Below are 6,205 nucleotides of genomic sequence, written 5' to 3' on the forward strand. Positions count from 1 at the left end.
AATATAATGAAATAAACAATGAAAATATCAAAAGAAAATGAAGTTCTCTAAAGAAGAATAAATTAGTGGCGTTGGTATTACCCTTTAAGAAGAAAAAAAATCTAAGACCAACAATGTGAAAATTTACATGCAATTTACAGAAAAAATGTGATTTTTTTTATATATGCAAGAATAAGCATATAACATTGGAATTTGTGCAAAAAAATAAAGTTTACAAAGAAGGAATGAATTGGTGGCATTGGTATTACTATTACAAAATAAATAAAATGACACAAACACTAAAAAGAAAACCAAATTAATGAATTTTTTGTTTGAATGAATTAGTGGTTTTGGTATTACACTTTACGAAGAAAGGAAATGAAATAGAAACTAAAACAAAATCATAATAATGAAGTTTCTAAGAAAGAAAGAAAATGAATCAAGAAGTAAAATAAAATCAAAACAATGTAGTATTTCTAGGAAATAATGAAGTGGCTTTGTTATTACCCATTAAGAATAAAGAAAATGGAATAGACACTAAAACAAAATTATAATAATGAGATTTTCCGAAAAATAATTAGTAGTATTGGTATTAAACTTTAAGAAGAAAGAAAAGAATAAAATAAATAATGACATAATTTGCACCCAATTTTCATAGAAATTCAAAATTTTAATAATATGCAAGAATAATCATATAATAGTGAAATTTTGCAAAATAAATCCTAAGAAGGAATGAATTAGTGGCAATGTAATTACCCTTCACTAGTAGAAAAAGGGCCATCCGAACCGGTTCGTGAGGGTCATTTGTCCCGGTTCACGAACCGGGACTAAAAGGTCGTAACTAAAGCACTCGACCAGTAGTCCCGGTTCGATCAGGAACCGGTACAGATAGGGCTCCACGTGGCCGTAGCGGCTTGCCCAGGCAGGGGGACCATTTGTCACGCTATGTATGGAGAGGACTCGACACGCTAGCTAGCTAGTAAGCAAATGAAGGAAATCATTAAGTATAGAAGATCGTCATGAACACAGAGAAGTGATCGACCTCTCCTTCTCCGATAGATTGGTCGAACAACAAGTTTTCGTATATCTATCTGACGCTACTGGCTACATATGTATATACAATATAAGATCTCTTACGTCCTCTAATATCTGAACTCAACTTCCACATGGTATTCTCCATGTTTGTCGATGACGTGGTCAAGAATGAATCCTTCCAATTCCTCTTGAATTGCTCGTATGCGATCTTGTAGGTAGTAGTTCATCCCCCGTCTGCCACATCTAATTTCAATAAGGGGGTCAATACATATATATGAATGAAACTGAACACAAATGATGGTAATAAAAAAATTGTGAATGTTATTGCTTACGCACTTCATATTGTTGTTTAGAGTAGCCCCGCTCACAGGTGGTGTGGTGGATGAACTCGCAAATGTAGTATCCACACAAATCATTCCTGGGTTCCTGCCATAACCACTTTACAAGAAATAGAGGTCAATCAAACTGATAAGCAAGCATACTAAATGGTATTCATGAAACTAGCTAGAATCAATGGGAGATGCGTGGAACTAGCTAGCTAGTAGCTAGCTAGTACTTACTTTTGGGTGGTTAAATCGCAGTTGCGCCGGCAGTCCTGGAGCTTGTGTGGTGAACTTTTTCCAAACCCTGCCAGACAAAGAAAACAAGTACTTGATATCAGGAAATGAACAAAGTTGTCGATATGGTGCGATAATGATCGATTGACCTTACTTCTCGAGCATTTTAGTTATGGTCGCATACTCCTCTGGATTTTTTTCATTTGGAGTCCATGACGGTTACTAGTCCCTCCTCAAGCTTAATCTCTAGCAGAATAAAGTGGTACCGGTGCACGCATGCATAACTCATCAATTACATTACTATAACCTCGAGTAATAAGGGAAACCAAATATGCACAAGACAGTAACACTCACTTGTATTCGTAAGGAAAGAGTATTGTAGCTTTGTTTTGATTTCGAAGTAATGATTCGAGCAACTTGGCCTCGGTGTATTTGGCATCATGTTTAACACTACATTCATCCATGATATTTGTGTTAATGAACCCAATATCACCTACTTGTCTTTTCTTCAATTCGGCGATCTTCAATCTTCATAATATAGTGAGGATAATTATATATACATGCAATGAAAGAGCTGAGCTATATATAGAGACTTAACTAATTACAGAGATGTAGTACTTACAGACAGTAGCAAGTGATGATTGTTTTATCGAGGGCCATTTGATTATAGAACTGGAAGAACTCCTCAAATGGAACTGACAACAGATCAATTCCAACGAGGTCGTGCTCCTCTTTAACCGATAGCGACAAAGTATTTTTCCCAGACTTCGTGCAGATATGTACCAAGCATGGAATCTTTGCATCATCGTTGTTAGGGAAGTACCAGGTCCGACAAGAGGCTTCCCGTGCTCGAATCTGAATATGTCCACATCCTCAAATGTTCCAAAAATCATTGCTTCGTCGTTGGCCATGTAATGTGCAGGGTTGGTACCGGGCAGCACCCCCGGAAGATTAGCGGCGATATCGCTAGACACATTTGTTGGAAATATGCCCTAGAGGCAATAATAAAAGGATTATTATTATATTTCCTTGTTCATGATAATTGTCTTTTATTCATGCTATAATTGTATTATCCAGAAATCGTGATACACATGTGAATACATAGACCACAATACGTCCCTAGTAAGCCTCTAGTTGACTAGCTCGTTGGTCAACAGATAGTCATGGTTTCCTGACTATGGACATTAGATGTCGTTGACAACGGGATCACATCATTAGGAGAATGATGTGATGGACAAGACCCAATCCTAAGCATAACACAAGATCGTGTAGTTCGTTTTGCTAGAGCTTTTCCAATGTCAAGTATCTTTTCCTTAGACCATGAGATCGTGTAACTCCCGGATACCGTAGAAGTGCTTTGGGTGTACCAAACGTCACAACGTAACTGGGTGACTATAAAGGTGCACTACAGGTATCTTCGAAAGTATCTGTTGGGTTGACACGGATCGAGACTGGGATTTGTCACTCCGTATAACGGAGAGGTATCATTGGGCCCACTCGGTAGTGCATCATCATAATGAGCTCAAAGTGACCAAGTGTCTGGCCACGGGATCATGCATTACGGTACAAGTAAAGTGACTTGCCGGTAACAAGACTGAACGAGGTATTGGTATACCGACGATCGAGTCTCGGGCAAGTAACATACCGTCTGACAAAGGGAATAGTATACGGGGTTGCTTGAATCCTCAACATCGTGGTTCATCCGATGAGATCATCGAGGAGTATGTGGGAGCCCACATGGGTATCCAGATCCCGCTGTTGGTTATTGACTGGAGAGCCGTCTCGGTCATGTCTGCATGTCTCCCAAACCCGCAGGGTCTACACACTTAAGGTTCGGTGACGCTAGGGTTGTATGAATATGAGTATGCAGCAAACCGAATGTTGTTCGGAGTCCCGAATGAGATTCCGGACGTCACGAGGAGTTCCGGAATGGTCCGGAAGTAAAGAGAACTATATAGGAAGTGCTGTTTCGGCCATCGGGAAAGTTTTGGGGTCACCCGGTATTGTACCGGGACCACCGGAAGGGTCCCGGGGGTCCACCGGGTGGGGCCACCTATCCCGGAGGGCCCCGTGGGCTGAAGTGGGAGGGGAACCAGCCCCTAGTGGGCTGGTGTGCCCCCCCTTGGCCCCCCTACGCCTAGGGTTGGAAACCCTAGGTGGGGGGGGGCACCACTTGCCTTGGGAGGCACTCCACCCCCCTGGCCGCCGCCCCCTTGGGAGATTGCATCTCCCAGGGCCGGCGCCCCCCCTTGGGGGCCTATATAAAGGATGGCAGGGGGAGGGCAGCCGCACCCTTGTGTTTTGGCGCCTCCCTCCCCTGCTACACCTCGTCCTCCTCCCGCAGCAGCTTGGCGAAGCCCTGCCAGAGTTCTGTTGCATCCACCACCACGCCGTTGTGCTGCTGGATCATCATCAACCTCTCCTTCCCCCTTGCTGGATCAAGAAGGAGGAGACGTCATCCGCTCCGTACGTGTGTTGAACGCGGAGGTGCTGTCCGTTCGGCACTGGGTCATCGGTGATTTGAATCACGGCGAGTACGACTCCATCATCACCGTTCTCTCGAACGCTTCCGCACGCGATCTACAAGTGGTATGTAGATGCAATCTCTCTCCCATGACTCGTTGCTTAGATGAACTCATAGATGGATCTTGGTGAAACCGTAGGAAATTTTTTATTTTCTGCAACGTTCCCCAACAATGGCATCATGAGCTAGGTTTATGCGTAGTTCTCTATTGCACGAGTAGAACACAATTTTGTTGTGGGCGTAGATCTTGTCAACTTGCTTGCCGCTACTAGTCTTTTCTTGCTTCAGCGGTATTGTGGGATGAAGCGGCCTGGACCGGCCTTACACGTACGCTTACGTGAGACAGGTTCCACCGACTGACATGCACTAGTTGCATAAGGTGGCTAGCGGGTGTCTGTCTCTCCCACTTTAGTTGGAGCGGATTCGACGAAAAGGGTCCTTATGAAGGGTAAAGAGAAGTTGACAAAATCACGTTGTGGTTATTCGTAGGTAAGAAAACGTTCTTGCTAGAACCCAATTGCAGCCACGTAAAAGATGCAACAACAATTAGAGGACGTCTAACTTGTTTTTGCAGCAATTGTCATGTGATGTGATATGGCCAGAAGTTGTGATGAATGATGAATGATATATTGTGATGTATGAGATCATGTTCATGTAATAGGAATCATGACTTGCATGTCGATGAGTATGACAACCAGCAGGAGCCATAGGAGTTATCTTTATTTTGTATGACCTGCGTGTCATTGAAGAACGCCATGTAAATTACTTTACTTTATTGCTAAACGCGTTAGCCATAGAAGTAGAAGTAGTCGTTGGCGTGACAACTTCATGAAGACACAATGATGAAGATCATGATGATGGAGATCATGGTGTCATGCCGGTGACGAAGATGAACATGGAGCCCCGAAGATGGAGATCAAAGGAGCTATATGATATTGGGCATATCATGTCACTATTTTATAATTGCATGTGATGTTTATTATGTTTTATGAATCTTGTTTACTTAGAACAACGGTAGTAAATAAGATGATCCCTTATAATAATTTCAAGAACGTGTTTCCCCTAACTGTGTGCCGTTGTTAAAGTTCGTCGTTTCGAAGCACCACGTGATGATCGGGTGTGATAGATCCTTACGTTCACATACAACGGGTGTAAGACAGTTGTACACATGCAGAAACACTTAGGGTTAACTTGACGAGCCTAGCATGTACAGACATGGCCTCGGAACACAAGAGACCGAAAGGTCGAACATGAGTCGTATGGAAGATACGATCAACATGGAGATGTTCACCGATGATGACTAGCCCGTGTCACATGATGATCGGACACGGCCTAGTCGACTCGGATCGTGTAACACTTAGATGACTAGAGGGATGTCAATCTGAGTGGGAGTTCATTAAATAATTTGATTAGATGAACTTAATTATCATGAACTTAGTCTAAAGTCTTTGCAAAATATGTCTTGTAGATCAAATGGCCAACGCTCATGTCAACATGAACTTCAACGCGTTCCTAGAGAAAACCAAGCTGAAAGATGATGGCAGCAACTATTCGGACTGGGTCCGGAACCTGAGGATCATCCTCATAGCAGCCAAGAAAGATTATGTCCTAGATGCACCGCTAGGTGAAGCACCCATCCCAGAGAACCAAGACGTTATGAACACTTGGCAATCACGTGCTGATGATTACTCCCTCGTTCAGTGCGGCATGCTTTACAGCTTAGAACCGGGGCTCCAAAAGCGTTTTGAGCGACACGGAGCATATGAGATGTTCGAGGAGCTGAAAATGGTTTTTCAAGCTCATGCCCGGGTCGAGAGATATGAAGTCTCCGACAAGTTCTATAGTTGTAAGATGGAGGAAAACAGTTCTGTCAGTGAGTACATACTCAAAATGTCTGGGTTGCACAACCGCCTGTCCCAGCTGGAGATCAACCTCCCGGACGAGGCGGTCATTGACAGAATCCTTCAGTCGCTCCCACCAAGCTACAAGAGCTTTGTGCTGAACTACAATATGCAGGGGATGGTGAAGACCATTCCTAAGGTATTTTCAATGTTGAAGTCAGCAGAGGTTGAAATCAAGAAAGAACATCAAGTGTTGATGGTCAATAAGA

The sequence above is a fragment of the Triticum aestivum genome, chromosome 3B, assembly GCF_018294505.1.
Source record: "Triticum aestivum cultivar Chinese Spring chromosome 3B, IWGSC CS RefSeq v2.1, whole genome shotgun sequence".
Classification (NCBI taxonomy): Eukaryota; Viridiplantae; Streptophyta; class Magnoliopsida; order Poales; family Poaceae; genus Triticum; species Triticum aestivum.